We start from the raw sequence: 10,064 nt of genomic DNA, 5'->3' as shown, positions 1-10,064 counted from the left end.
GATCGATACCGGACTCTGCGCTGCAGCTGGCAGGCTTTCAGCTATTCAGAGCGGATCGCGACACAGAGCGCTCCGGCAAAATGAAAGGTGGAGGTATTTGTTTTTATACAAACAGTGGCTGGTGTAAAGATGTTACAGTGATTATGCAGCACTGTTCTCCTGTTCTGGAAACTTTTTTCATCAACTGCAAACCCTTCTACTCCCTCGCGAGTTCGCTTCATTCATTCTGGTCGGTGTTTACATTCCACCGCAAGCCCTCGTGCAGGAGGCACAGCGTACGCTCGCCGACCAGATACTGTGTGTGGAGCGGACAAACCCGGACTCTTTCGTTATCGTCCTCGGCGACTTTAACAAAGGGAATCTCAGCCACGAACTGCCTAAATACCACCAGTTGATTAAATGCCCGACCAGAGAGGAGAACACTTTAGATCACTGCTACAGTACAATCAACCGTGCCTATCACGCCGTCCCCCGCGCTGCACTGGGACACTCTGACCACATCATAGTCCACCTGATTCGTGCATACAGGCAGAAATTAAAACTCTGCAAACCTGTTGTGAGGACATCTAAGAAGTGGACCAGTGAAGCTATGGAGGATCTTCGCACGTGCTTGGACTGCACTGACTGGGATGTTTTCAGGACTGCTACCATCAGTCTGGATGAGTACACAGAGGTTGTGACATCATACATCAGCTTCTGTGAGGACAGCTGTGTACCATCACGCACCAGGGTTATCTACAACAACGATAAACCCTGGTTTACAGCTAAACTCAGACAGCTAAGGCTGGCAAAGGAGGAAGCATTTAGGAGTGGGGACAAGGACCGGTTTAAAGAGTCTAAATACAGGTTTAGCAAGGCGGTGAGAGATGCTAAACGACTGTACTCTGAGAAACTCCAACAGCAGTTCTCAGAAAACAACTCGGCCTCTGTCTGGAAGGGCCTCAGACAGATCACCAACTACAAACCGAAAGCCCCCACTCCACTAATGACTTGCGCCTGGCCAACGACCTGAATGAGTTTTACTGCCGATTTGAAAGACAATGGGACAGTCCTGACACCATCCCCCGTGAACCCATTCACCAGCTCCAGACCACCAGCTCCTCCTCCCCCATCTCAGCAGGAGCCCGGGCCTCTCTACAATCACCTACCTCAGAGGCCCCCTCCCCCTATCACAATGACGACTCTCTCCCTCCTGGAGAGGGACGTTAACAGACTATTCAAGAGACAGAACCCCCGCAAAGCAGCTGGACCAGACTCTGTCTCTCCCTCCACCCTGAAGCACTGTGCCTATCAGCTGTCTCCGGTGTTCACAGACATTTTTAACACCTCACTGGAGACATGCCACGTACCAGCCTGCTTCAAGACCTCTACCATTATCCCCGTCCACAAAAAAACAAGGACCGCAGGACTCAATGACTACAGACCCGTCGCCCTGACCTCTGTGGTAATGAAGTCTTTTGAGCGCCTTGTACTGTCCCACCTCAAAACCATCACGGACCCACTCCTGGACCCCCTGCAGTTCGCATACAGAGCCAACAGGTCTGTGGACGATGCTGTAAACATGGCCCTCCACTTCATCCTCCAGCACCTGGACACTGCAGGAACCTATGTCAGGATCCTGTTTGTGGACTTCAGCTCCGCCTTCAATACCATCATCCCGGCTCTACTACAGGACAAGCTCTCCCAGCTGCACGTGCCTGACTGCACCTGCAGGTGGATCACCGACTTCCTGTCTGACAGGAAGCAGCACGTGAAGCTGGGGAAACACGTCTCCGACTCCCGGACCATCAGCACCGGCTCCCCTCAAGGCTGCGTCCTTTCTCCTCTACTCTTCTCCCTGTATACCAATAGCTGCACCTCCAGTCATCAGTCAGTCAAGCTCCTGAAGTTTGCAGACGACACCACTCTCATTGGACTCATCTCTGGTGGGGATGAGTCTGCCTACAGGAGAGAGATTGAACATCTGGTGTCCTGGTGCAGCCATAACAACCTGGAGCTCAACGCCCTAAAGACAGTAGAGATGGTAGTGGACTTCAGAAGGAACGCAGCCCCACCCGCCCCCATCACCCTGCATGACTCCCCAGTCGACACTGTGGAGTCCTTCTGCTTCCTGGGCACCATCATCACCCAGGACCTCAAGTGGGAGCTGAACATCACCTCCCTCACCAAGAAGGCTCAGCAGAGGATGTACTTCCTGCGGCAGCTGAAGAAGTTCAACCTGCCAATGACAATGATGGTGCACTTCTACACTGCCATCATTGAGTCCATCCTCACCTCCTCCATCACCATCTGGTACGCTGCTGCCACTGCCAAGGACAAGGGCAGACTGCAGCGTATCATTCGCGCCACTGAGAGGGTGATTGGCTGCAATCTGCCATCCCTCCAGGACCTGCACACCTCCAGGGCCCTGAGGCGGGCAGGAAAGATTGTGGCCGACCCCTCCCACCCTGGACACAAACTCTTGCAAACACTCCCCTCCGGCAGGAGGCTGCGGTCCATCAGAACCAAAACCTCACGTCATAAGAACAGTTTTTTCCCGACTGCAGCTGGCCTTATCAACAAGGCCCGGGACCCCCACTGATGCCACTGTCACTGTACTGTTATCCTGACCCCCACGGACACCAACAGACAGCACCTGTACTTAAAACCACTTTATCCCCTTGCACTATTGTTATTGTTTTGCACTATGTTTATGTTATGTTATGTTATGTTATGTTATGTTATGTCTGTTATGTTTTTTACTGCACTATTGTTCATCTTACTCTATTTATCTTATTTTATGTTCACTGTTACGCACCACCTGACCAAAACAAATTCCTTGTATGTGTAAACCTACTTGGCAATAAACCCGATTCTGATTCTGATTCTGATTCTGATGTAACTATAGCAAATAATTTTTTAAACCATGAACTCAATATAAATACATGGCAATAAACCTTTAACAATCAAGTAAATCATTAGTTGATTGTAAAATCATTTAAATGCATGTGAACTAACCCTCTTGCACTGTCATGCACAATAGAAGATATGGCTACATCATATACCCAAATGTAGCGCACTTGCTAAGCGCTAGTGCATGGTTTCTAACAGTACTGCATTAGCTAACTTCATTTAAGTGCATAGGCTCAACTAATAGCCACCTTGAATGAGCTATAGCCTACTTAAAATTAACACAAGGTTATTACATGGCACATTCATACACATGTTACATAGCACATTCATACACGTATGATACAATAACAGTGCGATTCACGCTTTCAAATAGCAACATTCAACTTTATATGAGAGAAACTCAATAGCTATACATACCACGTGTGGCTAATGCTATTTTCAAGGAAACACGGAGTTAATAACACACGTGTTGCTGCTACAATGGCGATATTTTAGCTAAATTTCAAATTTAAACTCGCTGAAATCCCAAAGGAAGAAACTGAAGTGTGCAAACTGAAAAATATTAAACGCCACGTGTGGCTAATGCTATTTTCAAGGAAACACAGAGTCAATAGCACACGTGTTGCTGCTACAGTTACGATACTTTAGCAAATTTAACATTTAACTTACCAAGATCCCAAGGAAAGAGATTGAAGTGTGCGATCTGGAAAATATTTGGTCCGTGGGTCATTTACGGAGCTACTCTTTAGGTTTACTGCTTAAATTAACGATTATGATTTGTTACTTCTAATCGTCTTTTTCTTTCTCCCGTTCTCCCCTCTTGCTGTGCGACAAACAGTCTCAACCAAGTCCCTGGGAGTGGGCGGGGCTAACTATTTTCCAGAATGATCTTAAGACATTACTGCCTGTTACAGCCAATAAAACTAATTAGAGACGCAAAACAAGTCCTCCTAACAGTTAGGTAGGGAGCCTCCCTTTTCTTAAAGCTACAGGACTCTTTTAAAACGTTGCTATTTTTCTAACGGGTTACATGATGTTTCGGCTTAAGTGGGTGATTAGGAAAACAATACTGTCGACTCGGCAAATACTCCTCAATAAGGACTTTCAAGTAGGCCATCTGACTAGTTGCAATGGCAGGAGCACAAACAATTTCAACTTTTTGCCTTAGCAGCAACACAAATTGCCAAACTTCATTTTCAACTGGATTTTAAATTTTGTCCCCAATCAAGAGGCAGAAGTCTAAGGAAACACCAATTCTGGACAGCATGTCCACTCAATTTCTCACTTCCTGGATTCATTTGCATGGCTTATTGCTGGCGTCATCGCCGAGGTACCTGAAGTGATTAAGCTGTCCATTCAGTTCTCTATACGTGAAGAATTTCTGATTTGTGACAAAATGACTTAGGTATAGAGCGAAGTCATATGCGACGATACCCTCAAATAAGTCATGGCCCAGACAAGGAGGCAGACCAAGTTGGCACACATGGAAGTGGGTTAATTTGATAAATTTGGAATCAAATCAAATTTAATTCCCATTGACAGTTTTGATGTACTTACGTTATGCTGCATGCTGTGCTGCACGCTGTCTTTGTATGATGCAATTGTTTTCTTTTCACCTGTTGTGAAGGGAGATGACAAAAATTGAGCATGGCCAACAGTACATAATAGAGCCCGACCGATGCCAGATTTTTGGGTCGGTGCCAATCCCGATTTTGGGGAGTCCTAGCCCACCGATTACCGATGTTTTGACCGATATTTTGTCAAAAAGTGCAACATTTTCAAACCAATTTGAAAAACTTATATTTTATTAAAGTTTCTATATTTAAGAACATTTAACTTATAAGCAAACAAAAAAAATTAAAATAAACACACAAAACTTTTTAGATAAAAAAAGTAAAAGATGATATTAAATTAAATATACATATTAACACTATATTTAAGTGTGTGAAATCAAAATAACTCCACACCTTGCTTTTACTCCTTTCTTTTCCAACATCTATAAAAAAATTAATGTAAAAATCCCTTTTCCAGTTTCAAACAGTATTTTTTATGATTATTATTATTATTATTGTTGTTATTATTAATTTGTTATTATTATTTCTTAGTATCTATTCTCAGTACATTAATTATATTTTCTTATTTTATTCCTACTAAGACTATCAAACGAGCTTCCCTGTCCATAAGAATTAGACGGTGAAAATAACTACAATGCGCTCTGACGCGTGACTAGATGACACACTCGCTCGCAATAACGCATTAGCTATGACACAGCCTCGTTATTTCTTATTATATTTTCTCAGTAAGTTAAATTAATTATATTTTCTTATTGTATTTTCTTATATGTATGAGCTTTCGTGCAGGTTACCCCCGCTAACTATTGGTTGATTCAGTTCTCCAACAGCAATCCTTCTCTCATGTTATCACGACAAAGCTAGATAACATGGCTTAAAATGATTCATGTTCGAAGTGTTTTATCTGCTTTTTTACTGTCTGGTTAGCTTGCTACGATGACGCGTGACAAGATGACACTCGCTTGCAATCACGCCTTGGCTATTTACAAAACATCATATAGTAGCTAATATCATTATCTCAGATAAAAAACAACAAAAAACAAAAACAAATGTGTGACACATTCAATCACCATTTTATTTTGGCTGGTTATTTATTTGAGAATACAGCGATGTCCTCTGGAAATGTAGATCCTACGCTGCTTATGTGCTCACTTCCAGTTCATAAAGGCTTGCTAGCTTGCTAAAGTGAACCAAATATGTTAGCTAGCTCGCTCGTTTGATAATGAGGATTGATAAACATAGTGGTCGTATAAACGCATTTAATTAAAAACTTTCACTAAATCTACATACCTTTATTGCCGCAACCGAATCTGTGCAGACAAGTCTTGCAGTGGAGAATATTGGATGAGGCACGAGTAACAAACGTCTTATTAGAGAAGTAGCGCGTCAGCTGCTGCAGTTCACACTTGTATTAGAGCTCCCTCTACTGGATAATTGTAGTAAATAGCAATTACAACGTTCAAGCAGACAAGTACAGATAAATAATCATCGTTTTTTTTTTTGTTTATTATATAATATATATTAATATATTATAGATATATCGGTCGGGCTCTAGTACATAATCTGCAGAAATGGGTGCCTTTACTGAAGTTTTCACTAAAGCCACTCTGTGATCCCATATCATTCTTTCCAAGATAAGGTGGGACTGGCTCAATGTATCTAAACTGATTTTTAAAAACCGTTTTTTGTCTTTGATCAGTTTTCAAGGTACCAGTGTTGCATGCCCGAAACAAATCCTCGGATTTAAGAACCTCTCTCTCTCACGGTCAGAGATATCCAATGATACCAGCTTTTCGTCCAACTTATGAAGTAAATGAGACTGACTGATATCATGCACTGCTTGAAAATCCTCAATAATAGACTGTATGACTGATGCTGGCAGTAAAAGTTTTGCCTGCAACTTTAAATAAAAGAAAGCCAAATTGTTCAAGAAAAGGGATTCATCTGCTCTCTCTGGCAGCACCGCTGCTTGGTCTCCCTCGTTATCATCACTTACGTTACGTCGTCAGTCAAATCCCCTCCAACACTGAAACATCCTCAACTTGTTCATTGGTTGCCGTTAGTCTCGTCTCTGTTCCTACTGTTACATGGCCCAGAAGACTGGATACTGTACAAGACTTGTGTACTGTGGAAAAATTAGAAATAAAGGAAGAGACGACTGAAAACGTTCTCCCACACTGACGAAATGGACAAGAAACGGCCCTGCCCTCTCCGATATGAGATTTCAAATGAGAGTTTAAACTGGATAAATCATTGCATCTAACATTGCAAAATTCTACATGACAAGATACACACTCGATTGCAGTTACCTGTGCTCTCCTCTTATCTTTATGCTCTCGATATACATGACATTCCAACTGCGTCATGTTTCTGAACGAACGGGAGCAATCAAAAAAGGCGCATTTAAACAACGCGGTTGGAAGACTCGCATGTACTTTCATATGCCTAACAAACGCATACTTCGTTAAGCATTGGTGACCACAATACTGACATGTAAACATGCTTTCATACTAAGCTATCGCTGGCGAATGATTGGCCGTTATGATACTAACTAGTTTGATGAATTCGAAACGCACGTAGCCTACCTGCACAATCCGGCGACACTCTAGCCAGCTGCAACAAAAAATACTCAAAGTACAGGGTTGCCTTGGAAAAGAACAAGAAAATTTATGTGAAATACAGATCAACGTATTCTGTTGGAAATCAAAAACGAACAAATTGTGATATAATTACTTTTAAATTCGCGTAGCCTATTAGGTGTGACACTCGAAACTTGGCATTGCTTTGTTAGCAAATTCTCTGTCGCCACTACTAACCAACGGCTTCCCAATATCCATAGCAATTTCCAGTTAATTACTGAAAATTCAAACGGTGTTATGCAGTTAAGAGCAAAACGCCCACAATGCTGTTCTGTCTTAAGCAATGTGCCGTATATCAATAAAACAGCAGATTACTGTAGGAATTTCCCTGTAATTTCACATCAATTTCATGCCGTGTACCAACAATGACAATGAGTTTGCTTTTATATTTATTGATTTTTATAGATTTAATCAGCTGGACGTGAAATGTTCTTCTGCGGGCGTTTGGGCATATTATCTTACCGTTGTCAAGCAAAACTCTGCTTCGTAGTTCTAATTGGACCGTCCTTATGCAGACACTCTGGTTTGTAGTTCTAGTCGCACCGTTGTTAAGCAAACATCTCTGGTCGTAAGTTCTATGAAAACAATGATTTTATCAAGAAAAAATAGTTCATTCCCGTTTCATACCATGCAATTTGTTGTGTTCAATAATAGATGTTACAGGTTGAGTGTATTCTGACCACTAGGAGGCACTGTATTACTTTCCCGAGAGTAGTTGGAAGACTACCCTAGTAAGGATGTGACGTAAGGGGAAAGTGTGTTGACCAGGAGAGATTGGGTTAAGATCAGAGACTGTAAAAAATATGGACACAGCTACTGTGACGTCACCCATTGACTCTCCGTGGGTCTCTAAAACACGTTTTGAAGCTCAATGGCGGGCGCGGCCATTTTCTCGATTTGGAGCCAAAACCATAGAGTTAAGCGGTCTTGTGATTTTTACAATTTGATTGACAGTCCGGTGCGGAAAAGCCCTCAACCTGAACGAGGCTAGCTGACTGTCTGCCGTTATGTTTTAAAATATATTATCAGATGTTTACGGAGTTTAGTTTCCATCCGTGACTGTACTGTGTCATGTAATCACGTTATGTATGACATTAAAAATACAATTAGGCTATGTTCAGTTATCTTCAATTTATGTTTCTCAGCAAAACGAATATGCTTAGCTAGCATATCAGCTTGCCAGTGAGCTAGGTAGGCTGTCCGTGGTTAGCTCACGCGTTAGCAATATGAACCACAGGGGAAGAACATTGACTACACTGATGGTCAATCAATCGGAGATGTGTAGGCTACTGGTGATTTGACTAGGCAAATTTTCGTATAACTGTCTGGTAGATCTGTTAACCGAGCAAGTTATCGTCGTAGGTTTTCGCCAGTCAGATAATGAGCCTGCTACTACTAGCTACTCCATCGCCGTTTGTGGTGTTCACTTGCTGGGTGACGCTAGGTGACCGATCGTTCGCAAATCACTTTCTACCGAACAAAAATTAACACTCAGCGGTGATGAACAAATCTACCAAGTATTTTAATAACTGATCTGCAGGCGTGTAAATATGACAACGCACTTTGTACGGCAAGTTTTCCACCTGGTGCATGAAGAAAAATAATGTAGCCTACGTTGAATTTCTAATTATTATTAGGCTATTATTTTTTTCTTGTAAATCATCAAAACCAATGGAGAAAAGCCAATATACGCAAGGAGCCCCCAGAACCGATTCTGAGAACCACTGTCTTAAATGCCTAGCTTGTCGGTCTCTTAAATGCTAAAAACATGTTCCTTTCTAAATGCCAAGATGGTTAATTTCGTTAAATTCTGTGTGTGTGATTTGTTGTATATTCAGCAAATGAACCTTGAAACTCTTAATTCGCTTCGTGAAACTGAAAAAGTGTTTATCCCAAAATCGGGATTATAGTAGCTTTGTCACATGCGTGAAGCATGGCCCAGGTAGACATTTACGGAATGTACACGACTGACAAGCCGCCAAACACGTTTGACAGATTGAATGTTTGCCGGTTAAGGTTAGCTAGCTAGTCAAATGGCTTGGTAGCCGAAGTTGCGAACTGTTTTAGCACAGGCTACTACTGGACTACCAAATATAGCAAGCTGATTACGCTTTCTGCCAAGTAATTATTTGGTTAAGTAGGCTAAAGGAAATAGTAAAAATGACTCGGATACCGAAAAACTTAAGAGGAGGATTATTTTATGGTCGTCTAGAGCAGCTGTAAATAGCACACGCCATAATGAAATCACCACGAAATGGGATGCCTGCATTTTCAGACTTAGCACAAATTCATCTGCCTAGCACTGTCACCCTTTTAAAACATAGCGTCTTTCTAAAACGGATTTTGAATGCAGCTAGCTTAATGAATAATGAGGCCTTTTAAATGCCTGGGGCAAATAAAAGAGGCGATTGGGCTCCACAGTTAACGAAGAAGCACCTGCGTGGGCACCGGAATGCGCTTCCGCAGTTCGTTAGGCAAATAGCGATCTCATAAATCTGAATTCCCGACACAGAAATAATTCACGAATTCTTCTATAACGAACGCTGTGGCACTGGATCAATTTAAACAAAATAATTGATAGAATACTAACCTGTAATCGGCAGCAGTTGTGTGCGTCACCCGTTTTAAATACAGAGTATAATGCTATTAGCGATCTCATAAATTCAAATTCCCGAGACAGATATAATTAGCCAGTATATCTAAAACGAACTTGGTGTAATTGGAGACACTTTATAAGCGGTACACGTCCTCCAGATAGATCGCGTGGGCACCGGAATGCGCTTCCGCAGTTCGTTAGGCGAATAGCGATCTCATAAATCTGAATTCCCGACACAGAAATAATTAACCCAATTCTTCTATAACGAACGCTGTGGCATGGATACAATTTAAACAAAATAATTGATAGAATACTAACCTGTAATCGGCAGCAGTTGTGTGCGTCACCCGTTTTAAATACAGAGTA

General features: G+C 42.2%; 1 long non-coding RNA gene across 3 annotated transcripts; it reads right to left on the bottom strand.

The window, feature by feature from the left end:
• Positions 1-2,725: 2,725 nt before the first annotated feature.
• LOC135246472 (uncharacterized) lies at positions 2,726-8,067 on the bottom strand. Of its 3 annotated transcripts, none has more exons than XR_010327707.1 (4): positions 7,049-8,067; positions 5,754-6,588; positions 4,450-4,508; positions 2,726-3,595 (listed from the first exon to the last, which is right to left on the bottom strand). It is a non-coding gene; the product is annotated as an uncharacterized LOC135246472 (long non-coding RNA). The 3 variants fall into 3 exon arrangements; XR_010327708.1 differs by having other exon boundaries at positions 5,754-7,109; positions 7,565-8,067; XR_010327706.1 differs by lacking the exons at positions 2,726-3,595; positions 4,450-4,508 and having other exon boundaries at positions 5,752-6,588; positions 7,049-7,109; positions 7,565-8,067.
• Between the last annotated feature and the right edge of the window lie 1,997 nt (positions 8,068-10,064).

Source organism: Anguilla rostrata, unplaced genomic scaffold, assembly GCF_018555375.3.
Source record: "Anguilla rostrata isolate EN2019 unplaced genomic scaffold, ASM1855537v3 scaf0371, whole genome shotgun sequence".
Taxonomy (NCBI): Eukaryota; Metazoa; Chordata; class Actinopteri; order Anguilliformes; family Anguillidae; genus Anguilla; species Anguilla rostrata.
Note: the sequence above shows the minus strand (reverse complement) of the source record. Positions and strands in the feature narration are given on the sequence as shown.